The 17,514-nt window shown below is 42.9% G+C and overlaps 1 long non-coding RNA gene across 1 annotated transcript; it reads left to right on the forward strand.

The window, feature by feature from the left end:
* The first annotated feature begins 4,402 nt into the window (after window positions 1–4,402).
* LOC117082035 lies at window positions 4,403–16,412 on the forward strand. The gene is made up of 3 exons (XR_004436425.1): window positions 4,403–4,459; window positions 14,917–15,082; window positions 15,916–16,412. It is a non-coding gene; the product is annotated as an uncharacterized LOC117082035 (long non-coding RNA).
* Window positions 16,413–17,514: the final 1,102 nt, after the last annotated feature.

A 17,514-nucleotide genomic window follows, 5' to 3' on the forward strand; every position in this document is an offset into this window, starting at 1 on the left:
TGTGCCCTGGAATCTCATTTCTGCAGCATCTCCCAACCGTATCTCAAGAAAACACCAGGCTCCCTACTCCCAGTTCCACCTGTACCTGGGCCTTGCAGACCCTCCAGACGATGAAGTCCAATCCAGAAAGCCGTGATTGTAGTTGGATCACAATCCTGTGATTTTCATCTTTCCCACATCATTTCTGTTGCTTTCAGAAAGCTGAGCAGATCCTAAGCACACGACTCCCACACAGACGTGCACGGCCATCCATTAATCATTATTGAGTATCTACGGACAGCACAGCCCTACGCTGGGCTCTTACCAGGCAAACAAATATTTAGTCATGAAAATGATTTCCAAATGCAGCAGCACTTAAGCAGAAATAGCATTTCTTAGAACAGGAAAAAAATAAAATAAATTAACAAACCCGAGGACTGTCTAGAGAATCAGACATAAAAAATACAAAAAAAAAAAAAAAATTGGAACTAGATCTACTATTTATCTTTAATTTTGTGGTCTCCAATTTGCATTTCAGAACATATACTCCTTTGACTGAAGAACTGTACATTTCTAACTAGAAAGAGTCTGCCTGGAGTTATGTAGGGAAGCCGTATGTCCTGATGGCTTTGGAATCAGATGGGTCTTAATTTGAATCCTAGCTCCCTCATTTAGGAGCTGTGAAAGTTACTTAATCTCCCAGAGGCTCAATTTCCTTTTCTGTAAAGTGGAAATAACACTAATACCTAAATTATAGGGTTGTTGTGAAGATTAAGTGAGTTAATCCATATAATTACAATGATACCCAATTTATAATAAGAGCCTAATAACTGCCAACTGTCAACTTAGCATATTGTAGGACTACTGAGTAGTGTATGCCTATGAATTGAATGGAAGAATGCAAGGCTTAGTAAAGGAAGCTGAAACCAAAGGGACTGACTTAAGACAAGTGGCATAAAATGAACAGTAAGTATGATAGACTTGGATAAAACTGACGGGAACACGAAAGTTCTCTAGGAGAGTTGCCGAGGTGTACTCTCCTGTAATACCAAGCAAAACAAAACTCAAAACAAGGATCACATTACCCTTCTCCAAAGTAAGAAGACAAAGTTTTATATCAAGGTCATTTGAATTCATTGTACTTTGATAGCCCAAGTTTTCAGATGGAAGACCTAGTTGGATGTATTAACGCGTGCTTTTTGTCCTCTAGGAATTCCCCAAGTCAACAAGTTGCAAGTGTATTTAAAAATTACTGTGGTCGTTATTAAGGAACTGTTTCTGTGGATAACAATTCTCAAAGAAGCAAACATACCAGAGAGGGCCGCTTTGTTTTGTTGTTGTCGTTTTTTTGGGGTTTGTTTTGTTTTATTTATTTGTTTTTTTTTTTTTTTTTTGAGACAGGGTCCCACTCCATCCCTCAGGATGGAGTGCAGTGGCACAATCTCGGCTCACTGCAACCTCTGCCTCCCAGGTTCAAGGGATTCACATGCCTCAGTCTCCCGAATAGCTGGGATTACAGGCATGCACCCCCCATACCAGCTAATTTTTGTGTATATATATAATATTTTTTAAGTAGAGACAGGGTTTTGCAAGGTTGCCCAGCCTGGTCTTGAACTCCTGGCCTCAAATTATCGACCTACCTCGGTCTCCCTAAGTGTTGGGATTAGAGGAGTGAGCCACTGTGCCCGGCCCTGCTTTGTACATGAACTAGAAGAGCAGTCCCTCTGAAAGACACCTAAGTCATAGTCACCACTGTAGGGAATTTTCAACACGAAACTTTCCATAGAAGGCGATTTGGAAAGCTAGCTTGGCAGGTGTGTTGTCAAAAATTATTGAACTGCCAAATGGAGATGGTTACATAAGACTCAGTGTACAATGTATGGCTTCATATTGGTCCAAACTTCTATCAGTCAAGAGAAGGATGAAATCTCAAGTATGGATGTGACACTTTATACCTGCCATGGGTAGAATGTTCAATCTTACTTGATATAGAATTAAAGGAAAAGTTACCAAGAATGAGATCTGAGAGCTTAGCAAGTCCTCCTAAACTATGGCCATGATAACTCTTCACACAAGGAAAATAAGTGAATTCAAAGAACTAAAAGCAGCTGCCATTAGATTATAGGGAACTTTCAAACAAAAGATACATCATAGGAAGTCAGGTGAGAAGCTGTCAACTGGGCAGGCAGTGATAAGAATCGAAGTTGTCTTCTTGTACTGTTTTGTTTTGTTCAAAAAACCTAAAGCATCACGCATTTTGAAATCAGAGTTTGCAGAGAGTCCCCAACACAGCCAGGACGTGCCAAGAGTGGCTGATATTTCTAGAATCTGAATCTGGCTCTTGAAGTAATAAGGCCGGAGGAGACATGAACACCAAGAGAAAGTGTATTCAGCTCCATTCCTCTGTGAATGTAGCTTCAGAGCAAGTCACCTTCAACGAGGAGCAGCACATCCTGTAAACAAATACCGTGCTCCTTGGTTACTTATGTGCAAATAGACATATCAGCTTTTCCCTAATGCAGGCAGTCTCTTGGGGGTAGTTCTATAACATGTAAAAATAGATATAATTTGAAACCATAATCCTGAGAGTAAATTGTGAAGGTATTTTAGATTTGTAATAAGTTGCAGGAGGAGAAGAGAGAAGACAAAAGTAACCTATCGTAAGTGGCTGTATGTTCCATATAAGTAATTGTATCCCTCAGTGTTTCCCATTGAAAGTAGCTGTAATAATTCATGCTTTAATTCATTAATCAGTAATTTAGTCTCTGGCTCTGGAAAGTGGAAAAAGTCCGTAAAAGTTGGTCCTACTGAGATGGAGATTTGGAGTTTTCGTTTTTCCTGGATTAGTCAACATACAAGTAGAAATCCTTACACCTGCCAATACCCACAAAGGTGTCTATGTTTTCACACAGGCCCGTCTAATTACATATCAGCAGTTAAGATGTTTCTCCCCATTCTAGCCGCTTCTAGGATGCTAATGATCCTGGGAGTTTTAGCAGCCTGCAGCTGCGGTGTTTGAACCATTCCAGTAAGCCAGCAACTTTGCAGGGACAAGGACAGAGGTAAGGTTTGTTTGTTTGGTTGGTTGGTTGGTTTTTGTTTTGTTATCAGTGGGCACCTTTGTGAAAAAAAGTTAAAACGATCAATTAAATTAGGGGATTAACTGAACATGTCTATTATCCAATAGGATATCCATTATCCATTATGTATTTGTGTGTATGCCTTCCATTATGCATATGTATATTATTTCTTTTACATTTACTGTTAAGAATTTGTTTTTGTAGGTGGGCGGAGGGTCTCAATGGCTACATAACGAGGGTCAGATATTGAGTACTCATGATGGTTTCTTTTTGTCCAAAGCCCCAGTACATAGGAACATTGTTCTGTAATGACACAGACAACCGACTGGCCCTCTGCCCATGTTCCCCCGGAATGAGGGTGGCATTCAGCCTCAGTGGCAGTTTTTGTAAAACTTCTTGAACAGAAAAGAGAAAAAAAACAAAGGAGCGAATTAAAAGGGATTTTAGGAGAAGCATCCTCAACAAAAATCACGCACTGGGCCAAGCATGGTGGCTCATGCTTGTAATCCCGGCACTTTGCGAGGCCAAGGTGGGAGGGTCACTTGAGTCCAGGAGTTCGAGATCAGCCTGGGCAACATAGGGATGAAGAATAAAACAAACAATTAGCCAGGCCTCGTGCTGTGATGGTGTCACTGCATTTGAGCCTGGGCAACAAATTGAGACCCTCTCTGTCTCAAAAATAAAACACTTTTTTAAAAAGTCATGCACTGAGTCTAGACTACACAATCAAGCTTTCCTTCAGAAATTCGGAAAGAGCCAGACGGCCCTATTCCAATGCTTTAATCTAATGTTTGACTGCACTGGTTAGAATGAATTCTCTGGGTATATCCATTCCATTGTCTTCTCATTAATGTGTAACATTTAATTCCATTTTATTTAAGGCATAGAAGAAGAGAAGTGGACTTCGCTGACCATTCCTCTTCCTCCAGCCTTTCCCATCTCCAAACTGTCTCACACAGGTGTCAGTGGTCATCTTCCTTTATCAACTGCTCACAGCCTGTGCCCACTCAGCTCAGAAACAATGATATCCTTCCTTGTTGTCCACGTTGTCAGAAAGTCTGACTCCGTGGTGCCAGGCCCTGCACCATGGGTGCAAAACTTCTCTAAATTCCCAGGTTTCATTTTCATAACTGGCCTTCTCTTCTACTCCATTGTTCAGTTATCGGGTGTTCACACCTCAAATGGCCTTGTCATTTCTCATTTTGCCTTCCCCTTGACTCTTTCAACCCACCTCCTCCCTCTCTCTCTCTCTCTCTCTCTTTTATTTTTATTTTTTAGACAGTGTCTCATTTTGCAGTCCAGGCTGGAATGTAGTGGCATGATCATGGCTCACTGCAGCCTCCAGCATCCAGCTTCAAGCAATCCTCCCATCTCAGCCTCCCAAGTAGCTGGAACCACAGGTACTTGCCACCTCAACAGGCATTTTTTTTTTTTTTTTTTTTTTGTTAAGAGATGAGGTCTCACTATGTTACCCAAGCTGGTCTCAAGCTCCTGGCCTCAAGTGATCCTCCTGCCTCCACCTCCCAAAGTGCTACAATTACAGACGTCAGTTACCACGCCCCACTCTCACTCCTCCTGATCTTAACCCTCTTTCAAGACCCTGTTGCAAAGTCACCTCCTTCCCCATCTCTCTACCCTTAGCCCCGAACTGCCAACCACTGGATCTTTCTTCCTGTGCCCCCAAGCACATTGAATGCCTCCTCCTGAAACACTTACCTCATTCTCCTTTTGCCATATAACCTCTTCCTTTTTCCTGTTATTGAGAGAAATACGAAGTCTCTTAATCTCTAGTCTCCAACCCCACCCTCACTCCCACACCCAGGCACTAAGGACACATTTACTGGGGCTAAAAACATGTTCGTTTATTTGAATGGCTGAATGGGGAATGAGCAGCCCAGCTTGCAAACTATTCTATAAATTTAACAAATCTAGATGTAGTGAACAATCCTGGACTGAAAATTAGACATTTCTATGACCCACCTTCCCTAAAGGACTGGACACTTTCAACTCTGCCAGAAAGGTTAGATTAAGAAGCAGCTTAGTGTCAATTCTTTACAAAAGAAGTAAAGATAAGAACAGAGAGATAACTTGCACAAGAGTTGAAGTTTAAAATGTATTAGGGCCTTGGATGTCACACCTTGTGTGTGATGGGAAGGGATGCTTGCAGATTCGCTGATATTTGGAACTGGTTCTAGTAGTTTAAATATATGATTAGATTTGTTTAACTATTGTATTTTCAAAATGTCTCACACCGTGTGTGGTGGAAGCAGAAATTGCACTGTGGTCACTGGAAGAGAACATGACTTTCTCACAGATTTCTGCCCAAGATGATGCCCATATGAACCACCTAAATTATGTACCTCAGTGGATATTCTATGAAGTTCTTCACCTCATCTCTTTAAGGTTTCTGGACAAGTATTTCGTCTATATCCTAGACATATAAAATAGGTTTTTTTTTAAATAAAAATAAGAGACCTACAGTTATGTGACGGAAAGAATGGCCATGGAAAAGAAAGAATTGTACCAGAAGTGCTATGTCATAGCTATATGTGCTATGCTATATGGGAAATAAAAATACTGTCTGAGTTTCCCAATAGCCAAGGCAAAAAGGGAAACACTACAAGTTACCCTTATCTTATGATTTTTTAAAATAAACATTCCAGTTTTTCATGAGGCAGGAGATTTTTTTCCTATCACAAAATTCTGGGAAGAACTTATCAAGTGAGGGATATAAAATAATGTCATGGATACTAATTAAAGGTGGCTTTATAGAAAATAAAGAAATGCTTCTCAATGAGGCACTAAAGCAGTTCAAGTCTTACCCAGTTCACCATTTCCTAGAACACCTTGAAATTCATTCAAAGAAAGCTGACATGTTGAATAACAGGCAAATACTACCCCAAGAAAATGCACAATTAGCAAGAACAGAATGGATGGGATAGATTGAAGAGCAGAGACTGAAGTTTCCACCAGAAGGAGTGACAACTCATTTTCAAATCAAAAGCAAAAGTGCAGTAAATGCTATCACTGGAGTGATGAAACTCAGCTAGAACGAATGCAAATACATTCCACATTTCTGTTTCTTTTCAGTAAGTAATTTGAAAAGATCAGTCAAATGTGTGTGACTAGCTACAGAAAAAAAAAAAATTAAACAATTTGGCAGATTTGTTCCCAAGTCATGCCTACAATATTTTGACCCATGAATTACTATAGATATAAAAATGTTACTACTTGTATTATAAAAACACAACCTTGAGCAAATAGGAAGTTAACAAAATCACACTGAAATCTTCAATTTTGAAAACAGAAAATGATTGTCAACACTATTTGATAATGATATTCATAACTGCTGGGAACTACTCTAATAAAAAACTAACAATTATATGCACCCTGTTTGAATTTGCAACCACTGATCTACTTACTGCAAATATAAAAGCCATTTCCCCCTCACATTTAATTTGTAACTTAGAATATTTATTTCAACCCCAGTAACTCCTTAATTTGCCCTATAGTAAGTCATTGCATAATTACTCAAAATCTCCAAAATACAGACAAGTATATGCAAGGTAAAGGCATCACGGTATTCTTGAGACAGCCAATTACTTTTCTGAAGTTTTTTCTTTTTTTTTTTTTTGAGACGGAGTCTCGCTCTGTCGCCCAGGCTGGAGTGCAGTGGCGTGATCTTGGCTCACTGCAAGCTCTGTCTCCCGGGTTCACGCCATTCTCCTGCCTCAGCCTGCCGAGTAGCTGGGACTACAGGCGCCTACCACCATGCCCAGCTAATTTTTTGTATTTTTTAGTAGAGACAGGGTTTCACCATGTTAGCCAGGATGGTCTCGATCTCTTGACCTCATGATCTGCCCGCCTCGGCCTCCCTGTGCTGGGATTACAGGCGTGAGCCACCGCGCCCAGCCATCTTCTGAAGATTTTTGAGCATTCAGTATAGTAAGAATTTTAATGATCTTCAGCTCCTCTTACATCTAGACACAGATATGGAAATGTGTATTGTGCAATGCAAATGAACTGGAAATGGGTTCGGCGGAAGGTACTGCCATCCCTGTGATGGTTGCATTAACACCCAGGACCAAAAACTGCTCAAAAGGTTACACTCTTCCATCATCAAAAGAGAACAGGCAAACTGCTCTAACAAAATAAGAAACTACGTGTCCAAACAGGGGAAGTAAATACTTTTACATAACACAAGAGAGAATGGAGCTAGGGAGAAAAAAATGCAGGAATGTGCCAGGCATGGTGGCTTATACCTGTAATCCCAGCACTTTGGGAGATCGAGGCAAGAGGATAGTGTGAGTCCAGGAGTTCGAGACCAGCCTGGATAACACAGTGAGACTCTGTCTCTACAGAATTTTTTTTTTTTAAATTAACCAGGCATAGTGGCATGTGACTGTAGTCCCAACTACTTGGGAGGCTGACGTGGGAGGACTGCATGAGTTTGGGAGATTGAGGCTGCAATGAGCCATGATTGTGCCACTGTACTCCATCCTGGGTGACAGACCAGTCCCGTCTCAAAAAAAAAAAAGAAATGCAAGAATAAATATGGGTACTTTACATTAGTAAAGGAGAGTCTAAATGGGAGAGGAAAATAATTTGGCTGCTTTATTTGAGGGCTTTTATAGATAAGCTTTCTCAGAATAACTCAAGTTTTAAACATGGCAGCATATTCAAGTTCATTGTTTGAATCCCGTCATGGTCATGGAAAGATCGAAAAATTGGAAGCTCTTTGAAACAACAGTTACACTATTTTTCAGTGCAATTAAAAATAATGAGTAGGGAGGCCAGATGCGGTGGCTCACACCTGTAATCCCAGTACTTTGGGAGGCCGAGGTGGGTGGATCACCTGAGACCAAGAGTTTGAGACCAGCCTGGCCAACATGGCAAAACCCCATCTCTACTAAAAATACAAAAAATTAGCCAGGCATGGTGGCACACGCCTGTAATCCCAGCACTTTGGGAGGCCAAGGTGGGCAGATTTCTTGAGCTCAGGAGTTCGAGACCTACCTGGACAACATAGTGAAATCCCATCTCTACTAAAAATACAAATAAGCCAGGCATGGTGGCATGTGCCTGTAGTACCAGCTACTCAGGAGGCTGAGGCAGGAGAATCACTTGAAGCCAGGAGGCAGAGGTTGCAGTGAACTGAGATCGCACCACTGCACTCCAGCCTGGATGACAGCAGGAACCTCTGTCTCAAAAAAGAAAAAAAAAAAAAAGAAGGAACGAAAGAAGAAAGAGAGAAATAAATAAAGAAAATAACCAGAAGGGAGGCATGAGAGGAAATGTGAAAGTCTGCCATGCTATTGTGTGCCAGTTTCTTCCACCAACTCAAAATCTACTGTCATCTTTAATGAGCGCCCTGGTGGCATGATAAACCATGGTCCTTTTTACTCATCAGAAACTTGATGGATGTGTGCTCTGAGTGGAGGGCTGGGAGTGGGCAACTCCAAACTAAAATCTCCACTGTTTTGTTAACCAGGAGATTCATTTTGGCTATCATCCTCTTTATATACTCCTCCCTTTGTTTCCTAATTATTAATTTTGGAATCATTCATAATTTAATTTTTTAACCACAAATGCAATCATTTTAATTATTCACATGTGTAATTTTTTTTTTTTTTTTTTGTTTTGACAGAGTCTTGCTCTGTCACAAGGCCAGAGTGCAGTGGCACAATCTCGGCTCACTGCAACCTCCACCTCCCCGGTTCAAGCAATTCTCCTGCCTTAGCCTCCTGAGTACCTGGGAATACAGGCGCCTGCCACCACACGCAGCTGATTTTTGTATTTTTTAGTAGAGACGGGGTTTCACCGTGTTGGCCAGGATGGCCTCGATCTCCTGATCTCATGATCCACCCACTTCGGCCTCCCAAAGTGCTGGGATTACAGGCGTGAGCCACCGTGCCTGGCCTCACATGTGTAATCTTTTTAAATTTAAAGGAGGAGAAAGTTTATACTGAGTTCTCTGAAATGAACTGACCTCTTTGTGGTAGATAGCCTGTTTTAAGGGGACTTGGAGTCTTTGGGAGGAATTTTGCTGCAATCCTAGAGTCCGAGATAGTGGGATGATTGAGGATATCTTCATGGACTTAAATAAAATGTACACGATTGGAGTTGGAAAAATCTTTTTGGATGAACTATTCATGAAAGTGAAAAATGATAGGATTTTTCTCCGTAACAGAAGATTTGGGGCTATGGGAGGATAACATAAATGCCATTGCTGATTCTGGCAATAAGACCTTGTTCAAGTAAATGGAGTTCTTCGAAGGGAGGCCCCAGGTTCAAGCACTCTTTGTTTGATTTCGTTTTTCATAATGATGAAGCAGCAAAATCATAAAAATATTTCTTAAGTCTGTTAAAGAAAGAATCAGCAAAGAAGCCAGCTTCCTTTCAGTTCTCAAATTATTCAGTTTTGGATAGAAAAAGTCTGTATTCAGGGGTTGGATATATTTGCAACAAAACATATCTTCTTCCCTTTTATATGTCCCAGAACATCTATACAAGCACCTGTGCACCAAGTAAGGCCACAATAAGTGTTTTTTTCCAAATGAGTAAAAAGAAATAGCATGTTTGTGTAAAGCTAAGATCAAAGCATTTGCAGTTCTTATGGTACAATGAAGGGTCTAGATCAGCCACTAAAGGGACACCTTCATCCAGTACCCTGGATCCTTGTGGAGGTCGTGGCCCCACTCAGAGTGACTCCTTGTTCTCCAGGTTCATTGGGAAGACACTGGGATGGGCGACCGGTAACCATGTTGTCCTCTGTCCTTGAAGACCCAGTTGCCACATTTTCACCAGCCACATTTGACCAAGTGAACCCTTGTCCCGACGTCGGCCGATCAGATTCTCTTTCCTGATTTTTGAGACTTGGAACAAAAAGACATGGAAACTTAGCCAGCTGCAGTGGCTCACGCCTATAATTCCAGCACTTTGGGAGATAAGGCGGGTGGATCATGTGAGGTCAGGAGCTCTAGATCAGCCTGGCCAACATGGCAAAACCCTGTCTCTACTGAAAACACAAAAATTAGCCAAGCGTGGTGGTGGGCGCCTGTAGTCCCAGCTACTGGGGAGGCTGAGGCAAAAAAATCGCTTGAACCTAGGAGGTGGAGGTTGCAGTGAGCCGGGATCGCGCCACTGCACTCCAGCCTGGGCGACGGAGTGAGTGAGACTCTGTCTCACAAAAAAAAAAAAAAGAAAAAGACATGGAAACTTAGCCAGGTACAGTGGCTCATGCCTATAATTCCAGCACTTTGGGAGGCCGAGGTGGGTGGATCTCGTGAGGTCAGGAGTTCTAGACCAGCCTGGCCAACATGGCAAAATCCCATCTCCACTGAAAACACAAAAATTAGCCAGGCATGGTGGCAGGAGCCTGTAGTCCCAGCTACTAGGGAGGCTGAGGCAAGAAAATCGCTTGAGCCTAGGAGGTGGAGGTTGCAGTGAGCCGAGATCGCGCCACTGCACTCCATCCTGGGCGGCGGAGTGAGTGAGACTCTCAGAAAAAAAAAGACATGGAAACTGAAGACCACTGGCAGCTCCATAGAGGAAAGGCCACAAAAGCCTGCTGTCAAAGTCATCAGAGCTGCCCTTGGTTCTTCCCAGCTGTCCTTTTGATCTCGTGGGGTATTTATATCTCCCAATAAGGCCCACCACTACCTTCCTATTCCACCTTAAAAAAAGAAGAAAAATCTACCTTGAGCAGGTTTATGTTGCTTACAACTGAAAGAACCTTAACAAATACAACCAGGTTGGGGCTCTAAAAGAGGGGATTTAAGCTTTCTCCTATAGCATGTCCAAGAGAACTTTCTACGATAGGGGAAATCTTCTATATATGCCGTCCAATAAGTTACCCACTGGTCACGTGTGGCTATTGAGCACTTAAAATGTAGCTACTGCAAGAAAGAATCTGAATTTTATATTGTATTTCATGTTAATTAAGTTGGATTTAAATAACCATAAGTGGGCCAGGCACAGTGGTTCATGCCTGTAGTCCCAGCACTTTGGGAGGCCAAGGCGGGTGGATCACTTGAGGTCAGGAGTTTGAGACCAGTCTGGGCAACATGGTGAAACCCCGTCTCTACAAAAAATGCAAAAATTAGACGGGCATGGTGGCACACTCCTATAATCCCAGCTACTGGGGAGGCTGAGGCAGGAGAATCACTTGAACCCCAGAGGTGGAGGTTGCAGTGAGCCAAGATCGCACTACTGCACTCCAGCCTGGGCAACCAGAGCGAAACTCCATCTAAAATAAAGAAAGAAATAACCATAAGTGACCAGTGGTTATGTGTTAGATGATGCAGTATGATGAGGATGATATGAATTCCTTTTCTCTATTAAAGGACAGAACAAGAGAAAATGGATTTAAGAGGAAGCAATGAGGCTATGTATTGGCCGTGAGCCAAATCACTGGAAAAGAGGATCAGGAAAGGTTCCTGGAAGCCCCCGGCATGCTCAGAAGTAAGCATGAATGGTGTATTCTTTTGTTTGGGCTGCCTTAACAACGTATCACAGACTGGGTGGCTTCACTCCAGAAATTAATTTTCTCGCTGTTCTGGAGACTGTAAGTCTGAGGCTGAGGTGTCAGCAGCTTGATTTATTCTAAGGCCCATCTCCTGCGCTTGTAGATGTCCATCTTCTCCCCGTGTCTTCCTTCACGTGGTTTTCCATCTGTGCATGTCTGTGTCCTGATCTCTTCTTAGAAGGGTACCCATATGACCTCATTTTTACTTGAATTACCTCTTTAAAGACCCTATCTCCAAAAACAGTCACATTTTCAGGTACTGGGGGTTAGGGCTTCAATGTACGCATTTGGGAGAGACACAATTTAGCTGTTAACAAGTGGTGTTAGGTGTGAATATACCTGAGAGAAGAAGGGATGATGAAAATTCCAGTCACAGCATGGCCTGGAACTTGCAATCTCCTGAGACCGGAGACCTGTTCAGCATTTTCCAATCTGAGTGTGGCTGTGCCTCATGCATTTTAATTGTGGCATCAGATGAGCTGTAGATATGGCATAGCTTCTTTCTAGGTTACCATTTCCAGGGAGTTTAATGAGTGTGACTTAGTTCATGTAACTAAGAGATTTCAATGCCAGTTTTGACTCAGTCCATTCTTCCTTTGAAATCATCTCCAATTTTGTATTTCTCCTGCTACAATTGCAATTTAAGGCAGCCCTTTATGACCACGTACACGGGGCCTCAGAATAGCTTCCTGCACAGTCACTTGGCCTTTTAGTTTATCCCAATTCTCATTCATTCTATGTACCGAGTTCAGATTCTTCTACCTGTGAGACCATGTTCATGATTCCTCCCATTTCCCTGAAACTTCAAAGGACTCTCTCAACCCAGTTGTCTCAAGATTAATCCCAAATCCCTAACTTCTCATTAATTGTTCTTTATCAGCTACCTATATGACTTTATTTAGTCTTTGACTTCTGACTGTAATTTCTATTGCTATGACTTTAGATATCACCCTACATAAGACATTAATTTCTGTTGCTACTGAAAACAAAACTGAAAAAAACCTTCTATGACCCCCAGATCTATTTTCTTACTTTCCATGACATTTCTCACACATGTCAAGGCCCAGGTTCTTGTTTATGCTACTCATCTAGAATGCCTCCAAGAGCTCCAGGTCTCAAGGCACTTATTCATCACAAGAAAACTTTTCAATCATTCATTCATTCATTTATTATTGTTTGTGGAGACAGGGTCTTGCTATGTTGCCCAGGCTGGTCTCAAACTCCTGGGCTCAAGCAATCCTCCCACCTCGGCCTCTCAAAGTGTAGGGATTACAGGCGTGAGCCACTGCACTCAACTAAAAAGAAAGCTTTTATTCAAATGTTACTTTCTCAGAAATGTCTTCCCTGGTCATTCTGTGTGAAATAGTGCTCCATCAGCCAAAATCCTGTAACACTGCTTTCTTTTTCTTTATGATGTTATGGGCTGAATTGTACCTCCTCACCGCAAATTTGTATGTTGAGGTCCCAACCTCTAGTTAGCTCAGGATGTGATTGTATTTGGAGAAAGGGTCTTTAGAGAGGTAATTAGGGTCAAATACGGTCATACGGGTACCCTCCTAAGAAGAGGAGATTAGGACCCAGACACACACACAGGGAAAACCGTGTGAAGACACAGGGAGAAGGTGGCTGTCTGCAAGCCAGGGACAGGGACTGTACAAGAAAGCAACCCACAGACACCTCAATCTCAGACTTACAGCCTCCAGAAGGGAGGTGAGGTGGTGAGAGGGTCTTTTTTTATTTATTTTTATTTTTTATTTTAGTTATTATTATTTTTCTATAGCCCAGTCTTGGAAGTAAAGAGATAGGGTCTTTAGACTGTATTTGGCACACCATTCTATGTGCCCAGCTCTGCCCATCCCTGCCTCCTTCTAGGGTTTAGTAAAGGAAGCGCATCTGCCTGCAGCTAAAAACTCCATCCTCCAACCTAGACTTTGTTGACCATAGGGTCTTTAGAGAGGTGATCTTTAAATTAAAATGAGGTCATTCTTATGGGCCCTGATCTGGTATGACTGGTGTCCTTATAAGAAAGAGGCGATTAGCACACATACACATGCACAGAGGAGAGGCCGTGTGAAGACGCAATGAGAAGACTATCTACATGCCAGGAAGAGAGCCCTGAAACAGACCTTCCTTCGTGACTCTCAGAAGAACCCAACCCTGCCAGCACCTTGATCTCCGACTTCCAGCCTCCAGAGCTGAGAGAAAATTAATTTCTTTTCTTCTTTTTTTTTTTTTTTTTTTTTTTTTTTTGAGACGGAGTCTCACTCTGTCGCCCAGGCTGGAGTGCAGTGGCGTGATCTTGGCTCACTGCAACCTCTGACTCCCAGGTTCAGGTAATTCTTGTGCCTCAGCCTCCCCAGTAGCTGGAATTACTGGCTCATGCCACCATGGCCAGCGAATTTTTGTATTTTTAGTAGAGATGGGGTTTTGCCGTGTTGCCCAGGTTGGTCTCCAACTTCTGACCTCAAGGGATCCACCCACCTTGGCCTCCAAAAGTGCTGGGATTACAGGCATGAGCCACTGCGCCCAGCTGAGAAAATTCATTTCTGTTGTTCAAGTTACCCAGTCCATGTTACTTTGCTATGGCAGCCTGAGCAAAGTAACACAGCTGTATATACCACTATCTAACTTTTTTTTTTTTTTGAAGGGGGGTCTATAATCCCTCACTAGAAATTAAGTTCAGAAGGGCCGTAACATAGTTTTGTTCACTGCAGTGTCTCCTTATCTAGAGCAATGCCTGGCGGGCAGAAGGTGCTCAGTGAATGGGTTTCGGAAGACCATTCTTTGTGCCCAGCTCTGCCTGTCCGCATGTGCCCGGCTCTGCCCATCCCTGCCTCATTCTGGGGTTTAGAAAAGGAAGCCCATCTGCCTGCCTCTATAAACTACAACATCCAACCTAGCCTTTGTTGGCCATAGAGGTAGTGCTTTGGTCTCTATTGGCTTTATCTCATTTCTCAATTGGCTTAGAACTTGGGCAAGGAGGAAGGGTGCTAGTTCTTAGTACTCTTGCTCCCTAACACCCTGCAGTATCTTGCCAATGGCAGACACTCAGTGAATATTTTCCTAAATAAGCTCCTATGTACATGTTTCCTGACAATCTCATGCATGCAATATTTTGATTCCCAGCTAGCATCCCAGCTTCTAAAGGGGAGAGTTGTCCCTAAGGCCTGAAATTCTGCCCACTTGTAGTAGTGGTTCCGTAAATTTTTAATGAATGAATGACACATATACCCATTCTGTGGGGCTCTTGGGGAATATTAATTGAGCTTCCAGCAGCTCCCTTCTCTGAGGATCATCTCACTTCCCTGTCTCTTCATTTCTCCTCCACAGTGTGCAAAGCACGGAGGGAAAGTAGGAGTGTTTGTACCATGAGTCTCTGCACACCCCTCATCTTGGCTATAGTAGACTGGACCACAGATGGACACTGTACCGTGCAGCTTACTTCTTCCAGGAACTTGGACTGAGACCAAGAGACTCACGGCATCCTCTTCTGGCTGTAAGACTTATACTTTTATATTTAGGCAATGGAAAAGGGGCAGCAGATGCCTACCTTGTGGAACAGAGCAATGAAGGCAGTTCACAGAGAAAGAGGACTAGGCAGTCGGGCAGAGGGGAGTGGGCTTGGGAGCTTCCCGGAGCCAATGTCCATCTCTGCCCTTTTTTTCCACTCGATGCTCCTGAGTCCCTGCCGTCAACCCCCACTTCTTCACTTAAACTGGTTTGAGTTTGTTTCTGCTGTTTGAAAAAACAACAACAAAACCCCAAACAAAACAAACATCAAACAAAAACCAAAACACAACCATTAACTCACTCATCCTTGTGATCATATTTTGAGACATAGGGGTGATTTCCTTCAGAAAACAAAGCATAAAAACCCTGCCCTCCTCTCTACCTCTCCAATTACCTATTAAAGCCCATTTGCTCCACAGTAATGTAGGAGCTGTTCCCACACATCAGCTCATGTTCAGTGTTGGACAGCATTTCTTTGCAATTTTTTCCAAATCAAAGATAGTACACCTGTGCTCCCAAATCTACCAGGAACACTCAATGTTTTTAAATCTATCTCTTTCTAAATTGCCTCATAAATTCTTGCTGTTCTCAGGATCACCTTTCTCAACTGTACCAGCTGAGATCAACTCAGGTGGTTACCCTAACAGTTCCAAGATGCTCAATCGGAAATGCTAAACAAAGCTCTTTCTGGGAAGAAGGGTGTTCAGAGTGTGTGTGTGTGTGGTGTGTGTGTGTGTGTGTGTGTGTGTGTGTGTGTTTGCAGCAACACTGTTCAAGGAGAAAATAGGGAGGAAACAAATCCTTGTGCATTAAATTCAGATTGCAGTGAAAGAACAAAATTGTTGGATACCTCTTCAAGGACTTCCACCTGTCTTCATTAGTTTCTTATTGATAACCAGTGAGAAGGCAGTTGCTGTGGATCAAGTCGGATGGTGGCTTAGACCAGAAGGTGTTGGTGGAGACAGAGGGGGCCCAATGAGAGCAAGAATCAGAGACAGAAAAGGAAGAAACAGGTAATAGAAGAGGGAATCAAACCTAGCAATGATAAATTCAGGGAGGAAAATGAGAGCTGGGGCACTGTCCTCTGGGAGGACTGACAGGTAAAGCGGGACCTGGAGAATCTGGGGAGAGAAAAAGATTCCAGGATGGGGGAACAACTTCATGTAAGGCGCTTGATTTTTAACAGGACTGGCAGGCTCTAGAAACAGAAGGAAGGTCCCTATGGCTGGCGCAGAGTGAAGCGAACAGGAGGAGGGGTACCAGAAGGAAGGGAGCAATACCCCAAGGTCCCTGGAGGCTCTGGTCATTATAGCCAGTCAAAGAGCTCTTTTTTTTCTGTTTACATAGGATTTTTCCTTTTAAAAAAAATGGGCTGGGCACGGTGGTTCACGCCTGTAACCCCAGCACTCAGGGAGGCTGAGGTGGGCGGATTGCCTGAGGTCAGGAGTTCCAGACCAGCCTGGCCGACATGGTAAAACCCGATCTCTATTAAAAATACAAAAGTTAGCCAGACTTGGTGTTGTGCACCTGTAATCCCAGCTTCTCAGGAGGCTGAGGCAGGAGAATCGCTTGAACCCGAGAGGCAGAGGCTGCAGTGAGCCGAGATCACGCCACTGCACTCCAGCCTGGGTGACACAGGGAGACTCCGTCTCAAAAAAAAAAATTAATAGACTATTGTTAAGAGCGGTTTGAGGTTTCCAGAAACATAGAGCAGAGCATACAGAGTTCCCAAGTATCTTCTCCCCTGTTCCTCTGCCTCAGTTTCCCCTATTATTAAAGATGTTAATCTTTGCATTAGTGGGCACATTTATTACAATTGGGGAATCGATACTGACACATTGTTATAAACTCTATAATTTACATTAGGGTTCACTCTTTCATTGAAGGGATCTTAGTGTAGGTGGAGGATGGGACTGACTTGGTCTGATGTACAATTTTGGAAGACCCAGGTTCACAAAAGCTGTTGTTACGGGCTGGATTATATTCCCCACCCCCTCCAAAAAAAAAAAAAAATCCTATACTGAAGTCCTAACCCACAGTATCTCAGAATATGTGAAGTTATTTGGAAATGGGGTCACTGGAGATGTCATGAAGATGAGGTCACACTGGAGTGGGGTGGGCTGTAATCCAATATGACTGGTGTCTTTATAAAAGGGAGAAATAGAAACACAGGCATATACAGGGAAGACACCGAATAAACCCGAAGATGGACATGCACAAGCCCTGCAGAGAGGCCCTGAACAGGTTTCCGTCACTGCCCTTGGAAGAAACCAGCCCTGCTGGTCAAGAAAACACCTTGAATCATGGGGTTCAGCCTCCAGAACCACGAGACAATCCATTTTTGTTGTTTAAGCCCCCGTGTCTGTGGTACTTTGTTACGGCAGCCCTAGTAAACTCATAACAGCTGTGAAGACCTGT

This window comes from Trachypithecus francoisi, unplaced genomic scaffold (genome assembly GCF_009764315.1).
Source record: "Trachypithecus francoisi isolate TF-2019V2 unplaced genomic scaffold, Tfra_2.0 Lachesis_group9, whole genome shotgun sequence".
In the NCBI taxonomy this organism is placed as follows: domain Eukaryota; kingdom Metazoa; phylum Chordata; class Mammalia; order Primates; family Cercopithecidae; genus Trachypithecus; species Trachypithecus francoisi.